Source organism: Argentina silus, assembly GCF_951799395.1.
Source record: "Argentina silus genome assembly, chromosome: 12".
Lineage (NCBI taxonomy): Eukaryota > Metazoa > Chordata > Actinopteri > Argentiniformes > Argentinidae > Argentina > Argentina silus.
The window spans coordinates 19,866,724-19,877,336 of NC_139666.1; the positions used below are offsets into that span (position 1 = coordinate 19,866,724).

At 48.2% G+C, this 10,613-nt stretch overlaps 1 protein-coding gene across 2 annotated transcripts in view; it reads right to left on the reverse strand.

Moving 5' to 3' along the window:
- Positions 1–9,637, reverse strand: part of bcl9 (BCL9 transcription coactivator) — a 22,470-nt gene extending 12,833 nt beyond the window's left edge. Inside the window, exons 1-3 of one of the 2 annotated variants that reach the window (XM_083682467.1) lie at positions 9,515–9,637; positions 7,411–7,587; positions 2,444–2,519 (exon numbers count right to left, since the gene is read on the reverse strand). The gene's annotated coding sequence lies outside the window, so the exon portion shown is untranslated. Of the gene's footprint in view, positions 1–2,443; positions 2,520–7,410; positions 8,510–9,514 lie in introns of those variants that run through there. The other variant, XM_083682468.1, reaches the window with a different exon arrangement.
- Between the last annotated feature and the right edge of the window lie 976 nt (positions 9,638–10,613).

Genomic DNA, 10,613 nt, shown 5'->3' on the forward strand with positions numbered 1-10,613 from the left:
TGCACTTCAGAGATAGCTCTCCTGCACTGCACTGGCATAACGATGGCCTGTCGCAGCAGCTGATCTCTCCACACACACACACACACACACACACACACACACACACACACACACACAAAGTGTATGCTGGTGGAAACCTATTCAGTCCTTTGCAGCGTTGTGCTGAGCCAAGAGTATTTACACTTCACTTAGCCCAGCCTAGCCTATAGCCTGGCGCAGTTTCATGTGTCTCTCACTAGAAACGTGTGCGCGCACGCACACGCACACACACACACACACACAGCAGGACCTGTCAATCACCCTCTCCCTCCAATCACACGCTAACGAGACACTAATTAGGGAGCTTGCTGACATGGCTGTCAGAGGGAACGCACACACAGCAGCAGCAGCCACACACACACACACACACAATCAGAGAGGTTCCTCTCCTTTCTACCTGTATTAAACAACTTGCACTGTCCGTCATAAACACGTTCATAGGAAAACCACATAATGAGCCACTAAAAGCGCATATTTCCTCTGTGATATCAACACTGATTTACACATGAAAAGGGGGCAGAAAATAGTTCAACTCAATTATATCTGGGTTTGTAGACGGTGCGTGGCAGTAGATTGGAGCACCCATTTTGTCTCGCTCTTCTCATTCTTACATAAACAAACCCCGGACCCCCCCCCCCACGCACACACGCACACACACACGCACACACGCACACACGCACACAGGGTAAGGTGTAGAAGACTTTCAGGGGTCTGGAATCAAGAACCCTTAGCCTACCAACACACACATGCACACACACGCAGACTCCTACCAGCATGCGCGCGCACACACATGCGCGTGCGCACGCACGCATGCACGCACACACACAGTCTCTCTTAGCCCTGCTGGCTGTAAAAGGCCTGCTGATGTTTCAGCCTTATTTATGCAAATCCTATTTTGCAGCTCAGCCACAACAGAGCAGCGAGTCGCTCTCCCTCTCCCTCTCTCTCACTCTCCTTTTCGCTCTCTCGCTCTCCTTCTGTCTCTATCCCTCTCCTTCTGTCTCTCTTTCTCGCTCTGTTTTCCCCAATATTTGTTTAGGCCTACGCTCTGAAATTCTCCTTCCCCACCCCCCCCCCCCCTCCCTTCTCATTTCTTCCAGACAATGGCTTCCGGCCACTGACACAAACACTCACCATTGAGCCCAGAAAGCCACTGGCAAGGCACCATACACACACTATGCATGCACCGTCACGCATTAGAAAGAAACATGTTTGCATATCCTTGCGCGCGCACACACACACACACACAATTTGATATCATGCGCCAACCAGCACTACACATTCCAAAGTCAACAGAAAAGCTCAGCCTCACATGCACACACACGTGCACGCACACACACACACCTGCCTCCCTCTGCCCCATACCAACCATGACAACATCACTGACACGTCTGACACAACAGTGACAAGTCCATCAACAACCAGGCAGTAATGACAAGATATCTTTGATTGTAGTCAGTCAGGACAAACGACTAAAGGGACCAGAGACAAGACACCCCCCACACACACACACACACACACACACACACACACACACACACACACACACACACACACACACACACACACACACACACACACACACACACACACACACACACACACACACACAGACACAAACACACGACGGTCTAAACAAGAGGCTTCCCTTTATCTATCTGTGCTATGATTGGCTGACAGCTGCCACCTGTGTGCTCACCTGTTCAGGTGATATCCTGAGTGTGGTGCCAGACACACGCACGCACACACGCACGCACGCACACACGCACGCACACACGCCACGCCCTGTAGATACGTTTCCTCCTGACACACACACACAGCATGCAGAGTACGCTCGGAACGCAGAGTTCACTGCTAAAGATAGAGCTGTGACGCCACCGATGAGGTGTCTGACACGCACACGCACGCACGCACACACACACACACACAGCTATGACTACGCACTTGTTCCTCCTGAATGCAAGCCATGTGAAATATTCACCATGAACTTTTAAACTGTTCCGCATTCCCTAGATCTCTCATTACTGCCATAACAGCACACACCTTTTGAATCTTTCCGTCTCTCTCCATGTTCCTCTCTTTCCCTCCCTCTCTCTCTCTCTCTCTCTCTCTCTCTCATCATTTCTACTATATCTACTCGTATCTAATTAATTCTAAACAGGCGTCGGTGGTCCTGTAATGGTCTCCGCCACCCCCACCCCCCCCCCCCCCCATCTGCTCTCTCCCTCTCTTCCGCCCCCCAAAAGAGTACCCCCTCTTCTTATCCCAGATGTTGTTTTTTTGCTCCCGTCTGACTCCCCGCCACAGCCACACTGTTCCGTACACAGCCCCTCCACGAGGTGACATCTGTGCTACGTCAGGTTACGTCAGGTTACGTCATGTCAGGGTGACGGACGGCACTCACCATGTCCATCACTGTCATGATCTAGACCTGGCCATCACAGCTCTGGTGAAGGGAAAGGCTGATGAGACCCCAAAACCTGCAGGAGAGAGAGAGAGGGAAGGTATTACATGAGTCACACACACACACACACACACACACTATCTTTATCTTTCTCCCACACCCACCCACAGACACACAGCTGAGTCACTAGTGGCACATCTGCTGGCATAGCCCGGGCACAGTGCCATTGCGTGGTGGCCAACGCTGGCAGCAGGACTGGCACTCAGCAGCTCTGTGCTTCTCTGATGTCTGTCTCTCACACACACACACACACACTTCAGCAGCGCACACACGCTCAATCTCCCCCCTTCTCTCCCCCTCACACACACACACAGTCTCTCTCGCTCTCCCTCCCTCCCTCCATACCCCTCACAGAGACACTTGTGTCTGTATGGTATAGAGAGCGCGCGCACTCACACACTTGAAGAACTCAAGAGCGGCAGACTGAGGTTTGACCCCTACACATGAGATTCTTTGTTTCTCTCTGCATAACACAGGTCGATAGAATCTTAACACAATGACTCCCAACTGAAACTCCAGTGCTTTCAACACAGGCTCCTCTCCCTCCCTCGCCGCCGCTGCCGCCTCCCCCCCCCTCCCTCTCCCCTGTTCTTTCGTCCGTGACTCTCTCCCTCCCTCCCTCCCTCCCTCCCTCCATCCCTCTGGTTGCTCCCACACTCCGTCCACATTCCTCCCTTGCTCATGCTGTGAGGACGTCTCCCCGTGGCTAAAAGCATTGTGGGAAACCCCAACGGTCCGACCCTTCGGAGGCCCTGTTGCCTGTGGAGATGAGGGCGAGGGCGAGGGCGAGCAGAGGGGCGAGAGAGAGAGCGCACGCTTTTCTCTGGCCCCAAAACAATCCTCAGGGACCCAGACAGACAAACAAACACAAGCGCCACCATTTTGTTTTATACCAAAACAATGTGCCGTATTCACCGGCTCCAACCCATCGCTCCCAACCGCTCGCGTTACCTTGGAGATCATCGGGACATTAACATGATCCGTGTTGCGGTTTCTATGGTAATGTCAAATCTATACGGTCTCTTTTCTATGCCACGCACTACAGCCACCGAGACCTTTGACATGATCTGGCTGTTTCTGGTGAGCAGAGGGAGCGGGCGGTAATGACTGGTTCATTGATTAGTGATTGGGGAGGAATGAGAGCTTGGGGGACAGTCACAGCCAGCATAGCTGAGCTCAGGGTGACAGTGGTGACGGCAGTGTGTTTCCTGCCTACGGCAAACACATACATGGGCGTCTTACATAAACACACACACACACGTACACGCACACCCCCCCCCCCCCGCCCCGGGTTGTCTCCAAGTTAGGTCTGTGGCACATGCAGTGACGCACGTGTCTTTAAATAAAACATACTGACCAAAACTTGGGACACCAAAAAAAATGTCTAGAGGTAACTGTGTGTGTGTGTGTGTGTGTGTGTGTGTGAGAGTCGTTCTTATCTATGATGATGACATTAAGAGAAACTAATGGAACACCCACACACACACACACCTCCTTCTCTCTCCTACCGGGGGGCCAAATTAGTACTTTGGAGAGAACATGAGCCAGAGCGTGTCCCTGAACTACCCCAGTTTACCCTGCTGTGTCATTCCCATGGAATTTTAAACACACTGGCGAAAACCTGCCCAATTAAACAGGCAGGCAGAAAGAAAAAAAAGAAACACACACACACACAAACTATACAAACACACACACAAACTGTACAAACACACCAGTGGTGAGACCTGCCCACTTAATGGGTTGGAAGACTGAGTTTCACTGAGACTAAAGCCTATACTGAGTATCTGGAGCAACCGTGGACAGTCTGGATCTAGGAAGGTGCCCAGAGTTCGAGAGCTGTCTGGACGCTCCGGAGCCATTCTGACGCTCTAACCTGAGAGCTGGAACTGACTCGTCACTTTCTGACAATGCTGGAGGTTCTCTCTTTAACCCCTAACTCTACCCTCACCTCAACCCTAAACCCGGGATGATGAATACAGCTCATTTACTTGCGCATAAGCTCTGATATTTTTTTTTTTAAAAGCCCAGTTTCATCTGCTCTGACATGGTCATCTAGCAGTGAACACCCTGCTGTCTGACTCACTACCAAATGTGCACTTGTTCACCCCCCCCCCCCCCCCACCCCACCCCTCCATGGATCTAAATGGAACAGACCGGTGTAACAAACATGGTGGAATCATGCCTCTAGCCTAGGCTACAAAATCCATTGCAAAGCTTTTAAAAGGTATGAGGGGGGGGGGTGTGGATGAGTGCACACTTGGGGGAGAAGGCCGGAGATTGGGACTGCGGACCTGGGTTTTTTTGTCAAGGGCGGTGTGGAAGGGGGGGGGGGGGGGGGGGGGGGGGGAGATAGAGAGGAGCGTGGTCCTGTCTCAGACTACCCACCTAAGGTCAGCAGGAGCAGTCGACGCTCCCAGCTGTCAATCAACACACTGCAGCGGGGAGGCTGAGTGACAGGTACAGCCTGACCCCACCCACACGTCCCTGAGGACAGCCCGCCCGCACGCACACACACACACACATACAGACACACATGCATGCAGACACAGACAGATGCACGCGCACAACACACACAAACACACACACAGACACAAACACACAGAGACAGGAAACCCCAACGGACCGGCAGCTTTGAAGCACTCTAAAACATGATAGTTTCAACAGGGTATACGCTCCTCGTATAGGACTCAGGGAGCATAGGCAATGTTCGTCAGCAGGAAGAGCTAAGTTTGATGGGATTGTGAAGGTTAAATTAAATGGAATCTTATCTTCAACAGACATGACACGGCCTCACCCCAAGTGCCTGAGTGTTTCTCTAGTGAGTCACTCCCCAGGTCTGAAAAGACAGGTTTCTCGTGTGTGGTTTGCATGTGTCCTGTACCCAGGGTTTAGGATATGATCTACACGTCATCCATACAAATTCTGGTTCTTCTTATAACGATTCGGTTCCATAACGGTTGTGTTGTAAACGCCGGTTCCCAATTAATATAAAAGAGCAAAAAAAATACTAAACTGTTTGTGAAGATGCATTGAGAGAGCTAGGCCTTTAAATCATTTAACAAACAAAAGCCTATGAGGGCATGAGCAGTACGACTAGAACAGGGGAGGCTGGTGGAGGTAGAAATCGGGAGGACGGGCTCATTGTAATGCATATTTTTACCTCCCCCAGCCTCCACTGGAGTAGAAGTAAAACAAGTAGCATCTTCTCATTTTATGATTGACTGTCAGGGTTTAAAAAGGAGCTGTAGCTAGCGACTAGCTAACACCTGATGAAGAGCTGCCCTTCTTAGTCTGGCTATCAGCAGAAGGGGGGGGGGGTCAATGAGAGAGACTGGTGCGACCTGCATCTGGTTAATCTGTACTACCCCCCGTACGCAGACAGTCCAAGATACCGTGGTCGATTAGATACTTAGATTAGATACTACATATTCATCATATTCAAGGTATTGCCACTCGGTTTGGGCTGCACTACAATGTTATTGTAATGTTTGGAGCACATTGTGATATTGTTCTCTTACAGACAATGTGAAAGAAACCCAATGTTTTTGCTTGGCTTGGCAAAAGTCATTTAACAGTTAGAACATGTCTCTTTGTTTCACAGACTATTTACAACACCAGCCAGACACTCACTGTAGCTCAGTTATTTTTGCTCCACTATACTTCATATAAACGGTAAAATCGTACATTGTGATATTTTTAAAAGAGATAGTCAATAAGAAAACATTGATATCGGCCAACCCTTGTTGCTATCTTCGCATGAGCTTACAGCCGCAGCAGCAGCAGAGCAAGCAAGGGACCGCCTTAGGGAAAGAGAAAGGCTAGTATTTGATTTCATTAAACAGGCAAAACAATGGATTCTTATTTGGAAAAACAACTCATAATAACAGTGTTTAGACACTAAGTAGCAGAAATGGGTATCAGAAGTTGTGACATGTACCGGTTCCAAAATGTCCAGAACCGACTGAACCGAAACTAACAAAGAACCAGTTCTTGGTACCCAACCCTACCTGTGTGTGTGTGCATGTGTAATGAAATAGGATTCACATGAACAGGTGTGTGAATTGGCTTCCCCTGAGACAACATTAATGCTGAGGTACTGTACATTGACAGAAACCAGTACAAACATTCACACACACACCTCTCCTGTGACTCATCTCACCATATCATAAACAGCTTCAGCCCAAGATTTTAATTTGAAAAGCCACAAAGCAAACAAATGATAGAACATGAGAAGCCAATTTGTTGAGGAGAAAATCCGTCCATGGCTTTGCATCAATAATCTATTTCCCTCTGTCCTCTCCCTCACTGTGGTTTTTGGTTAACGCTCTCTGGATTAGATAGCAGATAAATAAACAGCGTGGATGGTTTTCTCAGGCAGAATGCCCTGACCCTCCCTGCGTCCTCACTGTGTACAGATCAGAGAAACAGCCCAAACACAGCACTGACAGGCCAAAGCAATGCATCCCAGATTGCTCTACCATAACAGCTAGTTCAATAGGCATATCTAAGCATAAGCAGGCATAGCTAATCAAGTTATGATAACAGTCATTTTGTTTTGTCTTTCGAGATCTAGGTTCTTGTGACAATATTCTACAATATAACCGCAGTTCAACGGCTTTACACAGACAGAAATTCACAGAAAGCTGTTTTGAAGGAGATAAAGAAAATGAAAGACAAATACAAAGCTGAGACAGTGAAAGTACACTTAAGGATAGAAAGAGAGAGATGGGGAAGGAGAAATGCAATGAAGAATTGAAGAAAGGTAGGGATGAGAGGAAGATAATGAAAGAGAGGGTGTGTGTGTGTGTGTGTGTTTCTGTGTGAGTGAAAGAGAGGATGTGTGTGTGTGTGTGTGTGTGTGTGTTTCTGTGTGAGTGAAAGAGAGGGTGTGTGTGTGTGTATGTTACCTCAGAAGGCCCCTAGCCCTCTCAGCAGGGCCTCATGTGGAGAACCAGCCCTTAGGTCCCCAGGGCAGCACTGACGTTTGCACTCAGACTCCTCGTTGGCCAGAGAGGCTGGAGGTAAGCAGGACTAGATCCACTCACAACCACTCACGACACCCTACAGGCAATAGCCACACACACCTGAAAGAGAGGGAGAGACCTTTGCTCATGATGTGATACACTGGCAAGCAGAAGCAGGGGAAGTTGTGTCAACCCTCGCTGGCGTATGATGACACACAACATGCAACACACACACACACACACGCAGGCACGCATCCATCCTGTAGATCCTGTAGAGCAGGAGCACAACTAAAATCCTTCAAGACTGCAGTGTACTTTGGTTTTAATCTTTGACTTCTATTCAGTCAAAGATTGGACCAGAATACTAGACTAATGAAACAGGATGCTAATGTTTTGACAAGCATTCAGATACAGCTCCTAATTGGCTTGAAACTGAATTGAAATAATTAAAAACATAATTGGAAAACTAAACATGGGTTGTTGGGAGCATTGAGTCAGTTATACCATACCCAAAATCAATAACCCTGTATATAATTATATCAGGAAATATAACTGGCTACCTCATTGATCCTAATTTGTCATAGCCTATACCTTCCTAGTTAACCAGGTGTGTGGACTCTTACAGACTAAGAACAGCATAAATCCCTAACAGCCAAGACAGATTCAATTCAATATTTTCATACATGATAGAAACAAGGTGTTCACTCTAGGCACTGAGGTGAGTAAAAATAAATCAGTTGATTTCATTGAGTAACACCCATATGGAGGCCCGTATGGGCCAAAAAGCTGTCCCGAATGGAATAAACAGATTTATCTTTGTTAACTCCAATTCCAAGGTCCCTCCTATTTTAGGTTAAATCAGGTCCATATGCAACCCCTTATCAAACTACACGGGTTTGTAATGTTTTTTTTCAAGACCTCCATGCATACCTTCAGTCTCATACACAATGATTCAATGCCACTAAATCGTATATCTGGCCTTGGGTTAGGCTGCATATCTGGCGTCCAAACAATACTCACAACTCCACCACAGAACTGAAGCGCCACAACTAACTACAAAATCCAAAAAAAAAAAAAAAATAGTCCTAAAACATTTACAAACCCGTCAAGCAAAACCCTCCAAATAAACAAAAGACCACGAAATATGCCCCCCCCCTCACGCCCCCCCCACCCCACACTGAAATCTCAGCGCCTCACTTGGCGGCCTCAGTATTCCATGGCGCTTCAAACTTCAGGAACTTTTTTCTCCTAAAAAAGAAGTTGTTCCTGTTTCGCCAGGGCTTGGGGGGAAGGGAAGACTTGAGCACAGTTGCGTTCATGGAGCCCCAACCAGCGCAAACAAAGTCCTCCCTGAGAGGGGGGTTCTCACGTCGGCTGCGGCTAAGCACAGCGGTGTTGGCCCAGCGCATACAGACAACAATTAATAGGATACATTTTAAGCTTTGTCTGATGAAAAATGTAGCCACTCCCACGGCGCTACAATATTCAACTTCAGTGGCCTACAGTAACAATGTAGCAATTAAATCGTCACCCAAATTCGCTTGATGGCTACCACAACACATTTAGTAGGCTTGCTTACACTCCGTAGGCCCGTTTAGGCTAGCCTACGACGCCTTTATAAATCATATACGTGCTACATGTGTTTCTTATCAAAACAATAGGCCCACTCACGGCCAGATAATGTTAAAGAATGTAGCACATATGCATGCAGCATTGTATCCCATTTTCATTTTCGCGAAGCACGAGCGGGTCCTCTCCGGTATTATCGGGGTAAATACCCGTATTCCTCCGCACATTATACGACGTCCCGATAACGTTTTGAGGAGTAATCCACCGAAATGACCGGAGAGAGAGAAAAAAAAATCACCGTTACCGTCACGAAACGGGTTCGTCGTCTGTCAAACCGGGCACGATGGGTTTGTAGCTAGCCTTCGGGGACAGAGGTAGAGAAGAGCGGATACCGGAGTAAGATGTCCCCGGGAGGAGGACCCGCGTGTACCGTTGCCAGGAGGTGAGCGGCACCAAGGCACTTTCCCCGAAAACTCACCGAAAATATTTCCTCGGGGCCTGCTTTGTTCTGTAGAATACGTTCTGTAATGGTAGTGATCAAATAGCAACATTATCCGACCAACGTTATAAAAGAGAAATATGCCTCCCCCCTTTCGCCTGAGCTTCCAGCGGTCCTACTACATTACATCCATTCCAGCCAAGATTTCCTGCCGTCTCCCCCGCCAGTTCCAGCGTGTTGGTTTAGCCCGAATTCTAAGTAGCAATTCTAGGTCAGGTCTGTGTGCCAGTGAGAATGTTACTGTCGGACAGGGGGAGAGGGGAAACATAAATGCCCTCACAAGACGGAAAACATGGCCAAGTGGGCTATTATAGTAGAGTTTGATGATATACCTCAGCTTTGACATGAAAACAGCCTTTAAAGACAGCAAACATTGGCGTGGATACTGTGCAATAGGTCGATACACATTGAGTTTGTACGTGGATCATGAGTCACACGTACATACACACACACACACACACACACACACACAATGTATTATGCAAAATCCCAATGCTGTGTACTAGGCTGCTGTACCCTTGAGTTAATCCTCATTTTGAATCCCATTTAGACAAACCTTGGCTATCCATATCTCTCTGTCTTTTCACTCTGATGCTGCCCAACACAGTGAGGTACACGACATCATCTGTCTGCTGTACATTCATTCAACAGTGTGTCAGGTGATAAGTCTGACAGTAAGATGTGCAGAGAGAGAAAGATATGATATTTCCATAATTAATTAATTGACACACACGTACGGATGCGCACACACACACAACCCTTCACGCACGCACAACCCTGCACGCACACACACACAACCCTGCACGCACACACACACAACCCTGCACGCACACACACACACAACCCTGCATGCACACACACACACACACAACCCTGCATGCACACACACAAACATGCACATGCACACACACACAACCCTGCACGCACACACACACACACACACACATAAACATGCACATGCACACACACAACCCTGCATGCACACGCACAGACAAACATGCACATGCACACACATACAACCCTGCGCACACACACACACACACACATACACACACACACACACAACCACACAATGTAT